Source organism: Ovis canadensis, chromosome 1 (assembly GCF_042477335.2).
Source record: "Ovis canadensis isolate MfBH-ARS-UI-01 breed Bighorn chromosome 1, ARS-UI_OviCan_v2, whole genome shotgun sequence".
In the NCBI taxonomy this organism is placed as follows: domain Eukaryota; kingdom Metazoa; phylum Chordata; class Mammalia; order Artiodactyla; family Bovidae; genus Ovis; species Ovis canadensis.
In genome coordinates this window covers 50,631,134-50,646,895 of record NC_091245.1, presented here as the reverse complement: position 1 = coordinate 50,646,895, position 15,762 = coordinate 50,631,134, and positions in this window count along the sequence as shown.

Below are 15,762 nucleotides of genomic sequence, written 5' to 3'. Positions count from 1 at the left end.
AAGTTGTGGTGCATATACACAATGGAATATTACTCATCTATTAAAAAGAACACATTTGAGTCAGTTCTAATGAGGTGGATAAAACTGGACCTATTATACAGAGTGAAGTAAGTCAGAAAGAAAAACACCGATACAGTATATTAACACATACATATGGAATTTAGAAAGATGGTAACGATGACAACAAAAGAGACAAAGATATCAAGAACAGACTTTTGGACTCTGGGAGAAAGCGAGGGTGGGGATGATTTGAGAGAATAGCATTGAAACATGTATGTTACCAGTTGTGAAATAGATGACCAGTCCAAGTTCAATGCATGAAACAGGACACTCAAAGCCAGTACACTGGGACAACCCGGAGGGGTGGGATGGGGAGGGAGGCGGGAGGGTGGTTTCGGGCAGGGGGACACATGTACACCTGTGGCTGCTTCATGTCAATGTCTGACCAAAACCACCACAATATTGTAAAGTATTTAATCTCCAATTAATTAATTAAAAAATATTTTGCTGATTTTAGAAAAAATCTCCAGAACTTATGTTTATATATTTTTTTTAAATAAAGGGAAACATTGTATTTTTCTGGTAAGGTAAAGTTTATAAACATCCAATAATTAGTTGAATATTAAAAATATATTCTGGGTTTTGATAAACATTTAGTAGGTACTACCCAAACAAGTGAAGTCATTCAGTCATGCCTGATTCTTTGTGGCCCCATGGATAGTAGCCTGCCCTAAGCTCCTCCATCCATGGGATTTTCAAGGCAAGAGTACTGGAGTGGGTTGCCATATATTTCTGTGTATTAAAAACTGACTTTTCTTATGGCAAATTCTGTACCTGACTCTCCTTTTCTCTAATTTCTGTCCTTTTCACTTCCCCTGCTAATGGGACCTGAGTAAATATGATCATGTTTTATACTGATAGGTTCTAAAAATAATATGTGAAATTTGGATGCATCTTACAATCTTTTATTTTACAACTTGTGTTGATCAGATGACAGACATCACATAGCATGTCAACTTGATCATATTTGTTCATGCTGCATCACATAAGTTGAGTTCAAACATTTTAAACAATAACCTGTTTGAGTTTAGTTGCTATTTCAATTAAGTTTAAGAAGGTTACACTATCAGTATTTTAATAAAATATTACTTTGTGTATTGAAGTTTCCAATTAGAGTGTGACATTAATTTGATGTGTTTAAAGGGAAAATTTTCTTTATAGGAATGAACACAGTTTATTATTTTCTTATAAAGCAACACACAAATGCTTGCCAATATTCAAGAATTTTTTTTGTTCCGAAGCACTTCCTTTTATCTTATTTTTTAATGATATGTGTGCAATATAATGGGCTGATAAACATGTATATATTGTGATGTGATCATCACAGTGTAATTAACATTCCATTACACACAATTATAAATTTTTTTCTTATGAGAACTTTTAAGATTTACTCTTAAACACTTTAAAATATATAATATTGTTTTCTATAGTCATCAGATTATACATTACAACCCAGGACTTATTTTATAACTAGAATCTTGTTGGAGAAAGAAATGCTACCCACTCCAGTATTCTTGCCTGGAGAATTTGATGGACAGAGGAGCCTGGTAGGCTATAGTCCATGGGGTCACAAAGAGTTGGACATGACTGAGTGACTAAGCAGAATCTTGTACTTTTGATAACCTTCCCCAATGGGCCCACCCCCATTTATGGGCCCTCCCCCATATATTTATATATATATTAAATATATATAAATTTATATATTTTATATATAAATATATAAATATTTATATATATTTATCAAATTTCAATTAAATAAATAAATATAGATATTCTAAATGCAATGAAATATTATTCATCCATAAAAAGGATATCCAACCATTTGCTATAGCATGGATGAATCTTGAGGGCATTTTTTTGACTGTGTGGATCACAATAAACTGTGGAAAATTCTGAGAGAGATGGGAATACCAGACCCCCTGACCTGCCTCTTGAGAAATCTGTATGCAGGTCAGGAAGCAACAGTTAGAACTGGACATAGAACAACAGACTGGTTCCAAATAGGAAAAGGAGTACATCAAGGCTGTATATTGTCACCCTGCTTATTTAACTTATATGCAGAATACATCATGAGAAATGCTGGACTGGATGAAACACAAGCTGGAATCAAGATTGCCAGGAGAACTATCAATCACCTCAGATATGCAGATGACACCACCCTTATGGCAGAAAGTGAAGAGGAACTAAAAAGCCTCTTGATGAAAGTAAAGAAGAGAGTGAAAAAGTTGGCTTAAAGCTCAACATTCAGAAAATGAAGATGATGGCATCTGGTCCCGTTACGTCATGGGAAATAGATGGGGAAACAGTGGAAACAGTGTCAGACTTTATTTTTGGGGCTCCAAAATCACTGCAGATGGTGACTGCAGCCATGAAATTAAAAGACGCTTACTCCTTGGAAGAAAAGTTATGACCAACCTAGATAGTATACCAAAAGCAGAGACATTACTTTGCCGACTAAGGTCCATCTAGTCAAGGCTATGGTTTTTCCTGTGGTCATGTATGGATGTGAGAGTTGGACTGTGAAGAAGGCTGAGCTCTGAAGAATTAACGCTTTTGAACTGTGGTGTTGGAGAAGACTCTTGAGAGCCCCTTGGACTGCAAGGAGATCCAACCAGTCCATTCTGAAGGAGATCAGCCCTGGGTGTTCTTTGGAAGGAATGATGCAAAAGCTGAAGCTCCAGTACTTTGGCCACCTCATGCGAAGTGTTGACTCATTGGAAAGACTCTGATGCTGGGAGGGATTGGGGGCAGGAGGAGAAGGGGACGACAAAGGATGAGATGGCTGGATGGCATCACTGACTCGATGGATGTGAGTCTGAGTGAACTCCGGGAGTGGGTGATGGACAGGGAGGCCTGGCATGCTGCAGTTCATGGGGTCGCAAAGAGTCGGACATGACTGAGGAACTGAACTGAACTGAACTGAACTGATCACATTTAAATAAATTTATCACATTTTCTTTAACCATTTATCCATTGGTGGAAACTATAGAATATCTTACAGGGTATCTATATTTTAAAGTTTTTGAGGAAATTTCATATTGTTTTCCAGAGTTTCCATAGTGTCTGTACTGACTGACACTCCCACCAACAGTTCACAAAGGTTTTTTTTTTTCCTCTGTCTCATTGCCAACATTTGTTATTTCTTATCTTTTTGAAATAGTTATTCTGACAGGTGTGAGATGATATTGCTATCAAGACCAGGCTCATACTGTTCAACAAAAAACAGGCAAATGAATTGAGAGATAAGTCACTATTCCATTTCCCAATAACAGTATAGAAAAATGGTGGACTAGTGTCCAAAAGAAGAGTCTTATCTGAATTAGAATTCAGGCTTCTTTTATGCTAAAATGGGACAAGGGGGTGTGGCTGGTTGTTATAGACTTTTGGTGCTAACCAGATGTGATAATCTTTGTTCTTAGAGCTGTCCAGGTAGGTCTAATCATGATGTTCCTGCAAATCTTCAGCAAGACAAATGTTTTCTTGTCTGTAGCTTTTTATCTCTGTATGAATGAAAGGTCAAGTGTGGGAGGCAGAACCTTGAGAAAGCGTTGCTATGCATATTTCAGGCTATAGATAACATTCTTTCACCAATTGAGGAGACAAAGGTACAGAACCAGCCTGACTAAGTGCAGGCAACTGAGCACAAAGATTAGAGCTAGAGACCCAATACGGAGTCAGGTTTATTCTTCTCTATTAAAATATCTCATTGCGATTTTAAATTGCATTTTAATGATGATTAGTTGATATTAAACATTTTTTTCATGTAATTGTTGGCCATCTGTACAACTTCTTTGGGGAAACATCTATTCAGATTCTCTCCCCATTTTTTAAAATAGATTGTTGGTTTCTATTGAGCTATATGAATTCTTTGGGCTTCCCTGGTGGCTTAGTGGTAAAGAATCCACCTGCAAATGCAGGAGGCTTGGGCTTGCTCTCTGGGTTGGGAAGATCCCATGGGGAAGGAAATGGCTACTGACTCCAGTATTCTTGCCTGGATAATCCCATGGACAGAGGAGCCTGGCGGGCTACAGTGAATGGGGTCACAAAGTCCACGGCTACCGGCCATGGGATCGGATGTGACTTAGCGAGTAAACAACAACAATAAAACAATATGAATTATTTTTATAATTTGGATATTCATCCTTTATTGGATTTGATTTATAAATATGTTCTTCCATTTTATAAATTGCCATTTCATTTTGTTGATGGTTTTCATTGCTATACAGAAATTTTTGGTTAACTTTTTAGTTACTTTGTAAATAGACGATGTTAGCTACACTTTGTGAGAAAACATGAAAAAAAAAAAGATTGTCTACCATATATTAAGCAAAGTAATTAAAAGCAGAAAACGCTGACAATTCCATGGAGCAGATGAAAGATTTCAAGGCAGCAAGAGACTGGTATGATCCATTCATGCATTGTACAGGGCAGTGTTGATATAGCATCATATATCACTATGTCAGAAACTTCCAGCTGACTTTAAACAGAAGCTGCTTAACTTAGAGTGACATGTAATTCAGTGAAAAAGATAATGAGATATTACGTGTTATAGCTGAGCTTTTTCTTTCATAGGTGTGCATATAATAATGATAGATCTTACATTAGAGATGACATCTATATTTAAAGAATTATGGTAATAAAAATATACTGCTAAATATAGGGACTAAAGCAAGATTTTTATTAAGCTATTGAAACTACAACTTGTATTTTTTTCTAATTTCTGATAATATTATAAGCCATCATTATTGTGCGCTATCAGTTGAAGAATTGTGGTAATCTTTTATTATGTATTTTATTACTAGAGACTATTCAGTAAGTCAAACATTACTCTCCACATTACATAGATTAAAAATCTAAATTAAAAAAAGGCCTTTAGTTTGAGTGCAGCAGTTCAGTTCAGTTCAGTTCAGTCACTCAGTCATGTATGACTCTTTGCGACCCCATGAATCGCAGCATGCCAGGCTTCCCTGTCCATCACCAACTCCCAGAGTTCACCCAAACAAACGTCCATCGAGTCGGTGATGCCATCCAGCCATCTTATCCTCTGTTGTCCCCTTCTCCTCTTGCCCCCAATCTCTCCCAACATCAGAGTCTTTTCCAATGAATCAACTCTTTGCATGAGGTGGCCAAAGTACTGGAGTTTCAGCTTTAGCATCATTCCTTCCAAAGAACACCCAGGACTGATCTCCTTTAGAATGGACTGGTTGAATCTCCTTGCAGTCCAAGGGACTCTCAAGAGTCTTCTCCAACACCACAGTTCAAAAGCATTAATTCTTCGGTGCTCAGCTTTCTTCACAGTCCAATTCTCACATCCATACATGACCACAGGAAAAACCATAGCCTTGACTAGACGGAGTACAGCAGAGTCAGAATGAAAATCTAAAACCTGTGCTGTTATGCTGTCTTTCAGTGATCTCCTTACTGGTTTTAAGGAAGTGCTCCATGTGCCCTTCTACCTGAAAGTCTACCAATAGTAGGTATATGCAGAGCACATTAGCTTTCAGATTTAACTGCATGTGTTGTTGTAGATCTTAAATCATTCTAATTAAATTAATTATGCTGGTCAAAATTCTTAAAGAGATGGCAATACCAGACCACCTGACCTACCTCCTGAGAAATCTGTATGCAGGTCAAGTAGCAACAGTTACAACTGGACATGGAACAACAGACTGGCTTCAAATCAGGAAAGGAGTATGTCAAGGCCTTATATTGTCACCCTGCTTATTTAACTTATACGGAGAGTACATCATGAGAAATACTGGACTGGATGAAGCACAAGCTAGAATCAAGATTTCCAGGAGAAATATCAATAACCTCAGATACGTAGATGACACCACCCTTTTGGCAGAAAGTGAAGAACTAAAGAGCCTCCTGATGATAGTGAAAGAGGAGAGAGAAAAATCTGGCTTAAAATTCAACATTCAGAAAACTAAGATCATGGTATCTGGTCCCATCACTTCATGGCAAATAGATGGGGAAACAGTGACAAACTTTATTTTGGAGGGCTTCAAAATCACTGCAGATGGTAACTGAAGCCATGAAATTAAAAGATACTTGCTCCTTGGAAGAAAAGTTATAACCAACATAGACAGTATATTAAAATGCAGAGACATTACTTTGCCAACAAAGTTCCATTTAGTCAAAGTTACGGTTTTTCCAGTAGTCATGTATGGATGAGAGAGTTGGACTATAAAGTAAGCTGAGTGCCAAAAAATTGATAGCTTTTGGACTATGATGTTGGAGAAGACTCTTGAGAGTCCCTTGGACTGTAAGGAGATCCAACCAGGCAATCCAAAAAGAAATCAGTCCTGAATAGTCATTAGAAGGACTGAAGCTGAAGCTGAAACTCCAATACTGGGGCCAACTGATGTGAAGAACAAACTCATGGCAAATACCCTGATGCTGGGAAAGAGTGAAGGCAGGAGAGAAGGGAATGACAGAGGATGAAATGGTTGGATCACATCACCAATGCAGTTTGAGTTTGAGTAGGCGCTGGGAGTTGGTGATGGACAGGGAAACCTGGTGTGATGCTGTCCATGGGGTCTCAAAGAGTCGGACACGACTGAGCAACTAAATTGAACTGAATGCTGGCCAACTCCTGTTTGCCCTCAGGTCAATGCTCCAGTCTTCCACTGTTTTCCTTTAGATTATAAAACCCAACATTTATCAGTCTCATTGTCTTTTGATTTCAAGGAAAGATGTGGAATAAGACTGAGTACATGTGAAGAGGAGAGAAACCATATATTTTTTCCCTTCTTTCTCTTCTTATTTAGGCAGCAGGTTTGTCTTCTCCACACCTCCAACACTAGCTGGACAGCCTAGCTTCCAGAGTCTTATGATATTCTCTCCTTCCATTGCCTTTTCAGCTCTAAGGCTGATAGCTATTTCCTGATATTGCTAATCTCTGTGTTATATTGCTGCCCTTGATCTGTTTCTCAGCTTTTCTCTCACTTGTGTAACTTATTTCTTGTATTGTATTCTGTTTGAAAGACCTAGACTTGTTTATTTTCTAGGTGGATCCTGACTGTTACAACAGTGAAAAGTGAAAGTGAAAGGAAGTTGCTCAGTTGTGTCTGACTCTTTCCAACTCCATGGACTATAGCCTACCATGCTCCTCTGTCTATGGGATTTTCCAGGCAAGAGTACTAGAATGGGTTGCCATTTCCTTCTCCAGGGGATCTTCCTGGCTCAGGGATTGAACCCAGGTTTCCAGCATTGCAGGCAGATGCTTTTCTGTGTGCCACCTGGGAAGCCCAGTACTATCATAGTTGGAATTTTATAAGTACTTTTTGCTTATCAGCATCTATAATGGTACTAGATGAATAATAATAGAATGATGTTAATAACAACAAAAGCTTATCATAAAATTCAGAAAATATAATGAGCATTTTATGTGTCTCTTTATTTTTACAATAATCTCATCAGATGAAACAGTATTAGCATCCTAATTTTATAGATGAGGAAACTAAGGCATGAGAGAGATTAATACTTCCAATGCTACAGAATATAAAATGGCAGAGCTAGGGATTGATCTAGTGTGTTTGACACCAAATACTTTTGACAAAATTCAACACCCATTTATGACCCCAAAAACCTCCAAAAACTCTCCAGCAAGTGGACAGAGCACATACCTCAATGTACCTCCTAGAGTAATGGAAATAAAAAGAATGGCATTCTAACATGTATACTATCATGTAATAATTGAATCGCCAGTCTATGTCCGACGCAGGATACAGCATGCTTGGGGCTGGTGCATGGGGATGACCCACAGAGATGTTATGGGGAGGGAAGTGGGAGGGGGGGTCCATGTTTGGGAACACATGTAAGAATTAAAGATTAAATAATAATAATAATAAAAAGCCTCATCTCAAAAATAAAAAAAAGAACAGGCAAAGGGGACCTAATTAAACTCAAAAGTCTTTGCACAGCAAAGGAAGCCATAAACAAAATGGAAAGACAGCTGACAAATGGGAGAAAAGATTTGCAAATTATGTGACTGACAAAGGTTTAGCCCCTAAAATTTACAAACAGCTCATGGTTCAATGTTACAAAAAAACAAACAACCAAATTATAAATGGGCAGATGATTGAAACATACATTTTTCAAAGAAGACTTATAGATGGCCAAGAGGTACATTAAAAGATGCTCAACATTGCTAATTCTTAGAGAAATGCAAATCAAAACTAAAATGACGTATCACCTCACACCAGTCAGAATGGTCATCAAAAAATCTACAAACAATAAATGACAGACAGGGTATGGATAAAAGTGAACCCTCCTATACTGTTGGAGGGAATATGAACTGGTACAGCCACTATGAAGAACAATACAGAGCTTCCTTAAAAAAAACTAAAAATAGAACTACCATATGATCCTATGGCAGAAAGAGAAGAACTGAAGATCCTCTTGATGAAAGTGAAAGAGGAGAGTGAAAAAGCTGGCTTAAAGCTCAACATTCAGAAAACTAAGATCATGGTATCTGGTCCCATCACTATATGGCAAATAGATGGGGAAATAGTGGAAACAGTGACAGACTTTATTTTTTGAACACTGCAGATGGTGATTGCAGCCATGAAATTAAAAGACACTTGCTCCTTGGAAGAAAAGTTATAACCAACCTAGCTTAAAAGCAGAGATATTTATTGCCAACAAAGGTCTGTCTAGTCAAAGCTATGGTTTTTCCAGTAGTCATATATGGATGTGAGACTTGGACTATAAGGAAAACTGAGCACCAAAGAATTGATGCTTTTGATCTGTGGTGTTGGAGAAGACTCTTGAGAGTCCCTTGGACTGCAAGGAGATCCAACCAGTCAATCCTAAAAGAAATCAGTCATCAGTCCTGAATATTCATTAGAAGGACTGATGCTGAAGCTGAAACTCCTATACTTTGGCCACCTGATGCAGAGAACTGACACATTTGAAAAGACCCTGATGCTGGGAAAGATTGAAGGCAAGAGGAGAAGGGGATGACAGAAGATGAGATGGTTGGATGGCATCACCAACTCAATGGACATGAGTTTGGGTAAACTCTGGGAGTTGGAGATGGACAGGGAGGCCTGGTGTGCTGCAGTCATGGGTAGCAAGGAGTCAGACATTACTGAGCAACTGAGCTGAACCATATGATCCAGCAATCCCACTCCTGGGCATATATCTGGATTAAAACATCTTTTATAAATTTCTGATTGTTATTAATAAAATCAAGAAAAAGTGTGATCTTTGCAAATGTAGGAGATACCTTATTACTACCAAGTTGCTTCAGTCGTGTCTGACTCCTAGCGACCCTATGGACTGCAGCCCACCAGGCCCCTCCGTCCATGGGATTTTCCAGGCAAGAGTACTGGAGTGGGTTGCCATTGCCTTCTCCTAAATCTTCTTTATTAAGGCTGAAAGATGCTTCTAGCAGACCCAGTCCTTGACCACAGAATCTATGTAGTTTCATTTTTAAATTTTCACAAAGAACTTTTGGCACAGAACACTTTAAAAACAATGTCAGATTGCTTTCTTTAAATCACAACCTTTTTATATTGCATATATTTTTTGACATTGAAATCTTCTCATAATTTCTATATTTCAAATATATCCATTGATAGTATAATTCTAAAGCATTAAAGATATAAATATATCCTTTCATTTAAATATAGAAGCAAATCTCCAGTGTATATGTTGAGGACAAGCACAATTTTTTCTATCTTCAGGACAATAATAGCCATTGAGTACTTAAGTGTAAGTGATTTTTGCCTTCTTGACACAGAATGATATGTGAAAAAATAATGCAAACCAGGAATAATATAATTTTCTATGTAAAAAGTTTATAATGTATATGTACTACCAAAATGTCTCCTTTCATATCTCAGAAAATATATAAATGTCAAGATATTAATTGTCAGAAAGACATGTTAGAGGTTCAATAGAGTCTATGTGCTAATATTAGCACTTGGATATAAGCTATACATTTATAGACTTCAGGAAAAAAAAGGCAAACACTGTAATGAACTCATTATTCCAGACAATATTGGATGTCCTATAGCAGGAAAGAACATTTTTAATAAAGGTTTTTAAGATTTAAAATTGCATATAAATGATAATTATTTTCATGGTCACGCTAATCAAGACTAGATTAGCATGGTCATTAGGGTAAAATGTGGCTGGAACAGAAAATTATTCTAAAAGTCATCACTTGAACCTGCGTACTTTTTTCTTTTCTCTTAGTTCTTGCCATCTCCCAGGTGAAGGATTGTGCTAATTGCATCCTGGAGACCATTTATTCCCAAAGTCTGAGCATTACTAGTGGGTCTTTTTTCCTTTGTCTTCTTGACCCCACATACCTCATTTTTAGCAGGGCTTGAAGGATAATAAGGTTTTTCCAAGGTTAGAACCAATGATAGATATAATAAGAAACCTGATTTTAAGAGAGGTGGTGTTTCATGTACAAAGACCATTTTGCAATTCTTGTGATAGTTTTCTAGTCTTTAAAAATAATTATGTAAATAAATTATATATATATATATATGGCTTATTTATAAATTGCACAAATAACCCTAGGATATTTCTCAGAGGAAAATTTTGAGAGTAGGACTGTCCAATAACATCCTCCAAAGGAGACTGATTTGATCTTGGCCTTGTGAGCCAATATAGGCTTTTATAAAATAGAAGGCTACCTTTGAGATTGTATATCTGTTTCTTGGGGCATGAAGCATATTCCATTACCTAGAATAGTTACAGAATAATCAACTGTTCCTTCCCTTCTTCATCTATCTCTTTTCCTTCTTTCCCTTCCACTGCCTTTCTATCCTTCTTCTCTTTCTTTAATTTTAATTAGTAGCTATCATTCTGTTTTTTCTAATTAATATGTTATTAGAATATATCTTGGGATTGATAGCTCATGGTGAATGATGTCAGATTTGTGATCTCTGAAGAAGATTTAGCTTCAGGATCAGGGACTAGGCTTGATCACTCAAGAGCTTTTGTATAGCAGAGTTTCACTAAAGTATGAAAAGGGGAGAGAAATCTGACATAGACATCAGAAAGGGGATGGAGAGTGCCCCACTAACTAGTGTTAGCAAGGGAGTTATATACTTTTTAAATTGGTTATTAAAATAAATCAAAAGAATATCTCAAGGTTGTAAAGATCTTACAGGACCCACTCCCATAATTTACATTTTAGGATAACAGGATTAGAATTTAACAATAGAAAGATCCTACCAGACCCACTCCCATTATATACATTCTAAAATATCAGGATTAGTCAGATGGGTTTTCAGGAAGGAGAAACTGTCCTCAAGCAGGATACATTGTTGATATATAATCCCTGCGGCTAAGTCACTTCAGTCATGTCTGACTCTGTGCAACCCCATAGACAGCAGCCTACAAGGCTCCCCCATTCCTGGGATTCTCCAGGCAAGAACACTGGAGTGGGTTGCCATTTCCTTCTCCAGTGCATGAAAGTGAAAAGTGAAAGTGAACTCGCTCAGTTGTGTCCCACTCTTAGCGACCTCATGGGCTGAAACCCACGAGGCTCCTCCATCCATGGGATTCTCCAGGAAAGAGTACTGGAGTGGGTTGCCATTGCCTTCTCCGATATAATACCTATTACAGAGCTTAAACTGAGTTGTTTGTTGTGTAATCATCAGTTCGGTTCACTCCCTCAGTCATGTCCAACTCTTTGTGACCACATGAAATGCAGTTGCAGGGCCTCCTTGTCCATCACCAACTCCTGGAGTTCACCCAAACTCACGTGCATTGTATTGGTGATGCCGTCCAGCCATTTCATTCTCTCTCGTCCCCTTCTCTTCCTGCTCCCAATCCCTCCCAGCATCTGGGTCTCTTCCAATGAGTCAACTCTTTGCATGAAGTGGCCAAAGTATTGGAGTTTCAGCCTCAGCATCAGTCCTTCCAATGAACACCCAGGACTGGTCTCCTTTAGAATGGACTGGTTGGATCTCCTTGCAGTCCAAGGGACTCTCAAGAGCCTTCTCCAACACCACAGTTCAAAAGCATCAATTCTTTGGTGCTCAGCTTTCTTCACAGTCCAACTCTCACATCTATACATAACCACTGGAAAAACCATAGCCTTGACTAGATGGACCTTTCTTGGCTAAGTAATATCTCTGCTTTTTAATATGCTATCTGGGTTGGTCATAACTTTCCTTCCAAGGAGTAAGTGTCTTTTAATTTCATGGCTGCAGTCACCATCTGCAGTGATTTTGGAGACCAAAAAAATAAAGTCTGACACTGTTTCCCCATCTATTTCCCATGAAGTGATGGGACCAGATGCCATGATCTTCGTTTTCTGAATGTTGAGCTTTAAGCCAACTTTTACACTCTCCTCTTTCACTTTCATCAAGAGGCTTTTTTAGTTCCTCTCCACTTTTTGCCGTAAGGGTGGTGTCATCTGCATATCTGAGGTTATTGATATTTCTCCCGGCAATCTTGATTCCAACCTGTGCTTCTTTCAGCCCAGCGTTTCTCATGATGTACTCTGCATATAATTTAAATAAGCAGGGTGACAATATGCAGCCTTGCTGTACTCCTTTTCCTATTTGGAATCAGTCTGTTGTTCCATGTCCAGTTTTAACTGTTACTTCTTGAGCTGCATATAAATTTCTCAAGAGGCAGGTCAGGTGGTCTGGTATTCCCATCTCTTTCAGAATTTTCCACAGTTTGTGGCGATCCACACAGTCAAAGGCTTTGGCATAGTCAATAAAGCAAATATAGATGTCTTTTCTGGAACTCTCTTGCTTTTTCAATGATACAGTGGATGTTGGCAATTTATTCTCTGGTTCCTATGTCTTTTCTAAAACCAACTTGAACATCTGGAAGTTCATGGTTCACGTATTGCTGAAGCCTGGTTTGGAGAATTTTGAGCATTACTTTACTTGCGTGTGAGATGACGGCAATTGTGTGGTAGTTCAAGCAATTTTTGGCATTGGCTTTCTTTGGGATTAGAATGAAAACTGACTTTTTCCAGTCCTGTGGCCACTGCTGGGTTTTCCAAATTTGCTGTCATGCAGAATGCAGTACTTTCACAGCATCATCTTTCAGGATTTGAAATAGCTCAACTGGAATTCCATCACCTCCACCAGCTTTGTTCCTAGTGATGCTTGTTTCTAGTGATCTAAGGCCCATCTGACTTCACATTCCAGGATGTCTGGCTCTACATGAGTGATCATGCCATCGTGTTTATCTGGGTCGTGAAGATCTTTTTTGTACACTTCTTCTATATATTCTTGCCACCTCTTCTTAATATCTTCTGCTTCTGTTAGGTCCATACCATTTCTGTCCTTTATTGAGCCCATCTTTGCATAAAATGTTCCCTTGGTATCTCTCTTTTTCCTGACGTGATCTCTAGTCTTTCCCATTCTATTGTTTTCCTCTATTTCTTTGCATTGATCACTGAGGAAGGCTTTCTTATCTCTTCTTGCTATCCTTTGGAACTCTGCATTCACATGCTTATATCTTTCCTTTTCTCCTTTGCTTTTTGCTTCTTTTCTTTTCACAGCTATTCATAAGGCCTCCTCAGACAGCCATTTTGCTTTTTTGCATTTCTTTTCCATGGGGATGGTCTTGATCCCTGTCTCCTGTACAATGTCATGAACCTCAGTCCATAGTCCATCAGGCACTCTATCTATCAGATCTAGTCCCTTAAATCTATTTCTCACTTCTACTGTATAATCATAAGGGATTTGATTTAGGTCATACCTGAATGGTTTAGTGGTTTTCCCTACTTTCTTCAATTTAAGTCTGAATTTGGTAATAAGGGGTTCATGATCTCAGCCACAGTCAGCTCCCAGTCTTGTTTTTGCTGACTGAATAGAGATTTTCCATCTTTGGCTGCAAAGAATATAATCAATCTGATTTCAGTGTTGACCATCTGATGATGTCCATGTGTAGTCTTGTCTTGTGTTGTTGGAAGAGGGTGTTTGGTATGACCAGTGCATTCCCTTGGGAAAACTCTATTAGTCTTTGCCCTGCTTCATTCTGCATTCCAAGGCCAAATTTGCCTGTTACTCCAGGTGTTTCTTGACTTCCTACTTTTGCATTCCAGTCCCCTATAATGAAAAGGACATCTTTTTTGGGTGTTAGTTTTAAAAGGCCTTGTAGGTCTTCATAGACCCATTCAACTTCAGCTTCTTCAGCATTACTGGTTGGGGCATAGCCTTGGATCACCGTGATATTGAATGATTTGCCTTGGAGACGAACAGAGATCATTCTGTCATTTTTAAGATTGAGTCAAGTACTGCATTTTGGACTCTTTTGTTGACCATGATGGCTACTCCATTTCTTCTAAGGGATTTTGCCCATAGTAGTAGATATAATGGTCATTTGAGTTAAATTCATCCATTCCAGTCCATTTTAGTTTGCTGATTCCTAGAATGTCAATGTTCACTCTTGCCATCTCCTGTTTGACCATTTCCGATTTGCCTTGATTCATGGATCTAACATTCCATATTCCTATGCAATATTGCTCTTCACAGCATTGGACCTTGCTTCTATTACCAGCAATACCCACAACTGGGTATTGTTTTTGCCTTGGCTCCATCCCTTCATTCTTTCTGGAGTTATTTCTCCACTGATCTCCTGTAGCATATTGGGCACCAACCGACCTGGGGAGTTCCTCTTTCAGAATCCTATCATTTTGCCTTTTCATACTGTTCATGGGGTTGTCAAGGCAAGAATACTGAAGTGGTTTGCCATTCCCTTCTCCTGTGGACTATGATTCTGTGTAATCATCAGTTCTGGGCTTAAAGAAAAAAATGTTTTTATGTGACTAAGACTTAGAAATGTGGAGGAAAAAAAAAAAAAAAGTTTGTCCTTTTTTCCTCCCTAAGTAGTCCAGACCCTTATCTCCTCCTTGAGAGCACCAGACCCCATTCTCCTCCTCAGAGACCCTGGACTTTTTATCAACCTGTCTAGGAATTGACTCTCTCAGGATTTCACAGGAGATTTTTCAAGTTAATTCTTCACTGAAAAAGAGCCTGCATTCTTTATTACATGCAGATATAATCTAAATCAGTCCTATCTCTACATTCTTAGGTCATTGCTCCTACTACATTGTCAGTTACTGGTATTCAGCATTCAATTGTGATGGCACAGAGCACTTGCCAATAAGACCCAATGTTATTTGTTATTAGATTGGATGCCAAGGTGAAACTGCCTAATTCACTTTGATGTACTGTGCATCCTGCTTTGGCTACGATAAGCTCTCTTGGTTACGAAGCCTCATTTCTGGCAAATTCCAGACCTACAGACTTATATTTACCTGGTGTTTGATCTATTTTCTTCTCTTCAAAATTGTAGATTTTCCAATCATACTAGGCCAGTGGGAGCTTTGAAAAACTTCTTGGCAGCCCTAGCCTGTCTCATATTTTTATTGCTTTCATGTTACTAGATGTTTTTGATCCATGCTTGGGATTTATCAGTTTAATTAATCTAATCTCAACAGTAGCATCCATGCTAACTGAAATGATTTCCAGCAATGTTTTGTTGATCCCTGTAATTGCAGGATGAGAATAAAGATGCTGCAGCATATGGCAGGGTCCCTTATCTAGGAGGCTTAAACATTTCGAGTTTGTGATCACCCCTCCAAAATCTCCTCCCCAGCTCGGTTTTAATTGGAGCTGCATTTACTTCTCTGATAAGGTCAGTTTTGCATGTTCATTCCTTGACAAAACTATCTTTAAGAGATTCAGAAAAATCATACTT